The sequence below is a fragment of the Phasianus colchicus genome, chromosome 16, assembly GCF_987193195.1.
Source record: "Phasianus colchicus chromosome 16, bPhaCol1.hap1.1, whole genome shotgun sequence".
NCBI lineage: Eukaryota > Metazoa > Chordata > Aves > Galliformes > Phasianidae > Phasianus > Phasianus colchicus.
The window spans coordinates 6,469,500-6,477,379 of NC_143451.1; the positions used below are offsets into that span (position 1 = coordinate 6,469,500).

The following is a 7,880-nucleotide window of genomic DNA, read 5'->3' on the forward strand; positions in this document are numbered from 1 at the left end:
ACAGACAGCAAAGCATATGATGGAGAAATCAGTACAAAACTCCAATATCCCGGTGTCTAGAGAGTTCTCTGTGCTCCTGTACCCAGGAGTTTGTAGCAGAAACTGCATTTATTGTCCAAGTAACAAGAAATGATTTCTTGTATTTATGATCGCTGTGATATATGGCTTAGAAAATCTGTGTTTATTTTGGGCATCAATCCCATTAGCATTCTCTCTCCCACACCAGGGAAAGACAAATGCATTCTTCCAACTACATTTCTTAATGTATGATTACTCGCTCCAATCTGTAAGATACAAGCAACAAAACACTCCTTGCTTGCATCTTTATCTTCATCCTCTCTTAAAATACACTGGATATAGAATCTCACACGCACATTATCTCAAGTCCTCTGAAAACTAACAAGTCATCTCTGGCCAAAGAAGGGTGTTTCCACAAGCTAGCAGACCTGCCACTCTTGAAAGCCTGCCAGGTTTATATATTTGATCATCAGACACGGCCTTCATCCACCGCATCAATTCTTTTTTTAGATACAACTCAGCCTCAGAAAGTGCAGTCAGACAGTGCTGCAAACCCACAGATGCTTCTCACACCAAACAGAATTAACCATACTTGCTAGGAAATGAAGAGGCAGGGCAAAACTCTCTGACCTGTTCTGCTAAAGGAATGTTGAAGCCATAGAAAGCATAGACTGCTTTGAGATAAACTGACTTTCACAAAGAGGTTCTTTTACACCTTTCATAGTGGTGGCATCTTTTTTTTTTTTTTCCCTAGAATTACATGAAACTTTAACAAAGTCAAAATAGATAATACTTTCTTGGAAGGTAGTGGACTGGTGTTAAATTCTACATATGCAGAAGAATATCTATTTAAAAAGCATCTTCTTACAGACCTGGCATATGTAAACCATGCAGTGGATGCATGTGAAAGTACATACAGGTTTTGAAGTTGGCCACAGGCTTTGAAATTGGTTACACTATAGAGTATGTGTGGGCTGATGTAATATAAAAAATATGTGACAGTCAGAAAAGAAAAGTGTGTCTTAAGTCACCTTCTGAACTTAGGTACTTTCAGCCAAATGTTCCTCCTCCTCTGATTAGGATTCCTGACCCTCCCTCCCTTCAAGAGCCAAATATCTATCCCATTTCTTTCTGCAAAACAATAACCCAAGCAGGGTGGTGCTTTTCCCCTTACTTAGTAGCTGAAAGCACAGGATACTGAAGTTGAATATGAGAACATTCAACTGAGGGGATTCCCAGGGGAGACGAGGCTGTTTATTCTTCAGTGTTTCCCTCTTCACTGGTCCCTGTTGGCTGAAACAGCCTGTACAAGTCACCCAAAGAGTGTCTCAAGTACAAAATTCCGTTCACCTAGAAAATTCCCTTTATCAATAGATGATACTCTAATACTTTTCACATTGTATTAATAAAATTGCTTCATTTTTGGCAAAGGGAACTACAACAGCAGAGGGCTCTAAGACTGAAGGCCATGCAGATCCAGAAGAGGGGTACATGCACGATGTAGGCTTAAATCCATTCAGACTGGAGAACAGAACAAAGCCCACTTCTCCCATATCCCTGGTGAAGTGTTGAGTTTTATGACATCTTTCAATGCAGAGGAGAGCTCCCAGGAAATTATTTTGCTCTCACTGAAGACAACAATAAAATTTCTGTAGTCTCCCCCTGGGATCCCAGCAAAGCTCGTAATGCGTTCAACAGCTAGAGGAAAAAAAAGAAGTGAGGATGGCAAAGTTAGCAGATAACAGTGCTCTCCTCCCTTGCATTTCTCTTATGGGTGCCATGGATGCAAGTTTAACTGTGATAGTACATTAGCACAGCTCTCCTTTGGGCCCAGAGTTTTATACTCTGCATTTGACACTTAGATCACGATGCAAATATGCATGTCTGAACAAAAGAAGGGATTTATTATGTGGTGACTCAAAAAGCATCAAAAATTTGGTTTGAGAGTCAGCAAGAACTTTGGTTTGCAGAAATAGGAGAATGTTCTATACAAGGATTAAAAAAAACCTCTTTTACAACAAGAGTAACAGGATTGATTTGGCTTGTCACACCACTCAATAAACAGTGGTGCTGCTGGTTTTCTAAATCCAGCTTGCTCTTACAAAAGAAGATTGTTTATACTTTTCACAATCTCTGCAGGCTGTTTTTATGGCATTTCATACTTTTCAACTGCAGAACAGAACAGAGATTGGGAAAAATGTAGCTGTGTTTTATTTAAAAGTGTTCTGCAATAAAGACTATTGCACTGCCCTTTTGGTTAAGTCCAGGATAACAACAACTGATACATACACACATACACATACACACACACAATAGTCATAACTATTACCCTTTTCCTGTTCTGTATCTTAGTAAATAGTTTTATCTCAACCCATAAGTTTTACTTGTTTTTCCTCCCATTCTCTCACCCAACCCACTGGCAAAGGGGAGAATGAATGAGCAACTGCACGGTGCCAGGTTAAACCACAACACCTGTCTTCTTGCAAGGAGATGAATGGAACAAGCTGATAAAAGTGAATGCACTTAAACAGAATTGCACAGTCCTCATGATTTTTACAGATCACATGCCTGATAAAAACTGCTTTAATAGTGTTGAAAATACATAAATGAATAAATGTAAAACTCTGCACTAAGTACAGATACACTCATTTTCTGTAATTTTTTTTTAAGCAGCACATAAGGTACAGGAATATGTAAGCAGCCCTTGATGCAAAGAATTCAATACACTTTCTGCAGGTGTGTACAAGATAAGACTCCAAACTCTGAGAAGGAGCTTGAGAAATAACGAAACTGAATGAAAAGCTTTTATCTAATTTCAAATCTTCATCAGAAGATCAAATATAAAGCAAATGCTCAAAAATACTGGGGGGAAGGGGAGGGAAGGAAGGTTCAAAGACAATTCCAAATCTATTCAAATTTGAAGGAGAACATGAGTAAACGTTGCATTAAATAAAAGAGCAAGTGAGACACACAATTTTCAGCCTGTTCCAAGTCTATAAGATGAATATGTATGGAGACTGCCCCACAGTCACTACTGAAGAAAGGATCTAGAACAGAGAGGGTGCTGTAGCTCTTCCAGGAAACTAATCTGTTTCTTGAAGTAGTGCCAGCTAAGGTCAGTACTTACTGTGTTTCTTTCTGTGTGACCTTGTTTCTGCAGAAGCTATTCTAGCACCAACGCAATACCAATGCAATATTTTGCAGGAGAGTGGGCTGGTTACAGTTATTCTCAGCTCTGATTAACCAGAAAAGCCCTCACACGATGATGTTAAACACTACATTTCCCAACAATGACTACAAACTCCATCATCAACTAAAGGAAATACTTTCCAAGCCTTTTGTTTCAAACAGATAAAGCAAACAGGAAATACTCAGCTACCCTGCTTCCAATCTTTTTCTATCCATTTCACTCCTTCCTGCCTATATCTATTGCAGGAGAGAGCTGCTCAAGAAAAGTGCTTCTTTAAAAGTTCAGCTTCTGCTTACATAGGCAGCTTGAACCCTAGGGATCTCACTAGCTTCTGTCCTGGCTTCTCCTTCCTCCTATCCCCATGGTGGGAGAAGGAGCAGGAGAAGCAGGAGGATTAAAAAAGGAGTGTTCACAGCATCAGCTTTTTTAAATTATTTCCTCCTTTTAATGAAGGGCTATTTTCCATAGCGCTGAGAAGTGGTTCATGAATGTTCTGTGTTGTGACAATCTGGGATCATTAATCGTATAGATCTTTGTATGTGGTGCAGTGCTTAGCCCAAACACATCATTTTGGTGGGATTGGGTGATTTTCACTTGAGTGAAATGAAATCTTAAGGCAGCACAGATGGGAGCGTTCACTAAAGTCACTGCAGTGAGCAATGGGGTGATTCCACACCCTGATGTTACATCTGCTCCTACACTATCACTGCTATCACACAACAGCCCCTGGCAATACCTTCTCAATAACAGGTTTAGACAGCTTAGCTTAATTATTATTATCAGGTTGCAAATGTCTTAAATTCTGCATCATGGCATGGATGTTTCATAGCAAATAAGACGTTCTATTTGGTGCAATACAAACTTTTCAAGTCACTTCATTTTTTTGTTTAAGCAAAGTGAAATTGTTCTCAATTTTTCACTGTGGCCACGCAATTGGGAAAAAAAAAACCAAAAACCACCCAGCCCTTTAGCCTTACCACTCTGCTGCCAGGTTCCACATTGCTCAGTCATATCCTACAGTCAGTTATTTATTTGAGGAAATTGACCACAGTCTCAAATCTTGCTCTTGTTTGAAATTATTCATGATCCATTCATACTGAAAAGGAAAAGAAAAAAAAAAAGATACTAATTACATTTTCAGGTTCACAATTATTTACTCAGGTGTTTTTGTAGCAAAGGAAAACGTGCAGACAAAACTGATTTGCAAATGAAGATATTTAAACTTGACAGAATTTAGACACCCCAGCAAAATGCATTCTTTAAAACTGGGAATTCATTAGGAAAAATCTTTCAGGGCAAACAACAGAAGGGTTTGCATCAGCCAGCTAAATGATAATATTTGATGGACTCCATGTTATCTGAGGATCTTCCTCACCTTGCGTTCCATGGCACAGATTGATGCAGATTTTCCATTCTCTTAAACTGCAGGTGCTTCTCTGCTTTTTAAGTACTCTGTTGTTTCCTGAGCAGATCTGGGGCAGCAAGTCTTCTGTCAAACAATGAAGGAATCAGTGCATTTTCCATGGAGCAGATGGAGAGCAAGACAGAGCACGGGAGCAACGTGCTCTTGACACAAAAGCTCCACAGCTTTGATGTTTTTTCTCTCTTCTTTTCTCTTTTTAATTACCTAGAAAGCTATTCTTACAATGGAGCATGCAAAATGTTCTTGCGCTGGAACAACCTCAGTATTGCTTTTGGGCCCAATTTACCTTTCTGATCAAAGGAGATGTAAGGTAAGACAAACCTCTCCTCAGCTAAAGGCATTAAAGAGGACAGATATATCTGATTAATGAACAATAAACACATTGCATCTACAAACAAATACCTGCAGGGGAAGCTGAACGTGCTTTTTTCTAGTTTATAGAAGGCTGGATATCTTAAAACAAGTCTGGTGAGCAGAGAAAGGAAAGCGATGTTCAATAGCACTGATTAACAGAAGCAGACACCTGAACCAGGTACTCTACCCAAGGAAGGTACTATTATAGGGATCAAAGAAGAATGCACTTCAAAGGTGCAAGTGTCTTCATACAGGCATGTGTATGTATTCTAGGAAAAGCAGCCTTAAACAGTTCAATTATTTTGCTAAACACAGTTAAAAGCAATGCAGCACATAAATGAAACAATAATTTATCTGAACTTAGTCCATCCTGGGTCCTTGCATAACTGCATGCCAGGAGATATTCCAGCACAGAATAAACTACCAGCAGCTGATCATTCTGAGATGTCATATAGCCAGTGTGCAACAAATGACCATGGGTGAATTGGTGCCACTTTACAGCATATGTTAACAACCCTGATGGAAAACCCTGTCAAGGAGTTGGCTGCAACGATCCAAGTCAGGAATTATGCTCAGCAAGCTTGCATTATTGGATATAAACAGTCCTTTGAGGTGGGAAGTCTTGCCTGGAAGTTCTGCTGTTATTCTGTAGTTATCTTGAGATACACCACAATTTAATGCAGAGCACTCTATGGCTGCCCCACAATTCACTTCCAAACAAACAGTGAGAGCAGGACTTGTCATTTGCATGAAGTTACCCTCTCAGAAGCTAGAAGGGTGGTGGCATTTCAAATTCAGCTTATGTTGGAGCAAAAGGAAAGCAGTACTGGGTGGAGACTGAGAGGAAAAGGACTTAAACTGTATGATAAAGAGTGCTTTAACTCAAATTGCATCTTAATTGGTAAATGCTTTTCAAATGCTGAACCAGTCATAACAAACCCTTGTGAGAGAAAGGAATGTTTAGTTTTCTCCATCATACAGGGAAAAAGAGAAGAAGCTGTGTGTTTACCCAAACTTGAAGCAACCAAAAAGAAAAGAAAATAACCTATGTTGTGCTGAAGGAGCTCAAGGCTATTAGCAGGAGCTACAAGAACCAATCTGTCATGTGTACCTCCAAAGATTTGATTCCCCAGGGATTATTCAGATCAATTACAGAATGAATTCTAGATTTCATAACATGGAAGCAAAGCTCCACTGCTGACTGGCTTGGCAGAAACATGCTGTGTGCCAATCTCACCTTCCATCTCTGTTGAAGCCCATATCAGAGTTATGGTTGCACTGTGGAAAGATAAAAAAGCAATGGAAGATGCTGAAAGACCAAGCATTTTGCTGGGACTTGTTTTAGATTTGAGACACAACCACAGCCATCAATGGAGCAATTACAATCACTGCATTTCTTAGTCAAGCAGGAACACAGCATAAGTCTCCATGTATGCAAACAAGTTCAGCTTCAGTGCTCTACCACTCCACAGAAGTGAGGTCAAAACATAAGAAAATAATAATCAAAGAAAGTAGTTCTAATAGGCAAAGGAACAGATGTTCTCATGACATCATCCAGCCTACTCTTCCATTTTGCTCAGTATCTCTAAACCAGTGGTTTTCTGTCTCTGGCCTGCAGACCTTTGGTATATTAAGGATTATATCTTAAGGTAACACAGAAAAATAAGATATTGCCAGTTGTGAAAATGCACTACCCCCTGTCACAAATACTATGAAGCTGCTTGGCTAGGATGTTTCCATTTCTGCTGATGCCGTGTCCTATTATCAGGTCTTCTGTAGTCAACATTCCCATAACAGCTGAATGTTCACCCTGCCACTACTGCACACCACTTTCCTGCCCTCAGGAAGATTGAAAACCTCACGAGCAGAGGGTGAATTTTTTTAAAACCATACCTATTTTGTGGCTCCACTCTTGACTGAGAAACTGCTCATATTAGCTTTCCCTCAAGGGCACCATTTACAGTAAACACAATTAAGGCTAAACACATTATCTATTGTATAACCATCAGCAGAAATTGCCTTTTGCTTTTAGCTTTCTCTTTGGGTATATTCTGTTCTAGACACAAGCCATCCCTTACTGATTAGATGCTGCACCTCTGCACCTTAAAACCCTTTTAAAGAGGTGGACAGCATTAGATGCCACAGGCTCAAAATGACAGTACGACATCATTACTCAAAAAATCCTCCAAAAAATTTTAAATCCTGTTGTAAACTTAAGCCAGAAGATCTGTACTACTACTGCTGCTGCTAGCTGGCTCAGAGGGAGCACAGGATAGTGGTGTGGGGTTCTGCAGCCATCAGAAAGATCAATGAGATGGAATGGTGATACAGGAGGTTTAATGACAAAAGGACCAGTGCACTGAAAAGGCGTCACAAAGAAAAAGTGCTCACCCATCTCTGGAGATGTAGGCTCACAAGAGAAACTCCACAAGGGATGGATCTCCAATCAGAGACCCTTCCCCAGTGAGGTCTAAGACAGGTGCAGCCAGGCTCCACCCCTTCTGGTTGCACAGCTGAATTGCCCTCACCTGTGCTCTCAGGGCTGACCCGGTCCTTTCCCAGGTGCTCAATCAGTGGTTCGGGCTGTGACTCAACAGTTCCCATACAGGTTCCCAACAATTTAGCAAACATTTGTGTTTTCTTATTTTCTTCTGTATTGGAACTGTTTTTATAATCACTGCGTGTGACTTTGTCAGGAATACATGTGGAAGGTCAATAACAACATTCCCTGGCTTTTGCTCTCAGAAGACACCATCAGGACAGGGCACTGGTGAACCACCCTTCCAAATTAACAGGGAAAGGTACCATTTTTCAACTCGTGTGTGTGAGTACGTGCTGGGTTAGTTTCACTACTTTCTCTGCAAAATGCAGAGGACACAAACCATGAACACATTT

The 7,880-nt window shown here is 40.2% G+C and overlaps 1 long non-coding RNA gene across 1 annotated transcript; it reads right to left on the reverse strand.

Annotated features, from left to right (window-relative positions):
* Positions 1-1,268: 1,268 nt before the first annotated feature.
* LOC149915744 (uncharacterized) lies at positions 1,269-7,555 on the reverse strand. Its single transcript, XR_016471716.1, has 5 exons — positions 7,377-7,555; positions 6,223-6,263; positions 4,584-4,697; positions 4,186-4,304; positions 1,269-1,716 (listed from the first exon to the last, which is right to left on the reverse strand). It is a non-coding gene; the product is annotated as an uncharacterized LOC149915744 (long non-coding RNA).
* Positions 7,556-7,880: the final 325 nt, after the last annotated feature.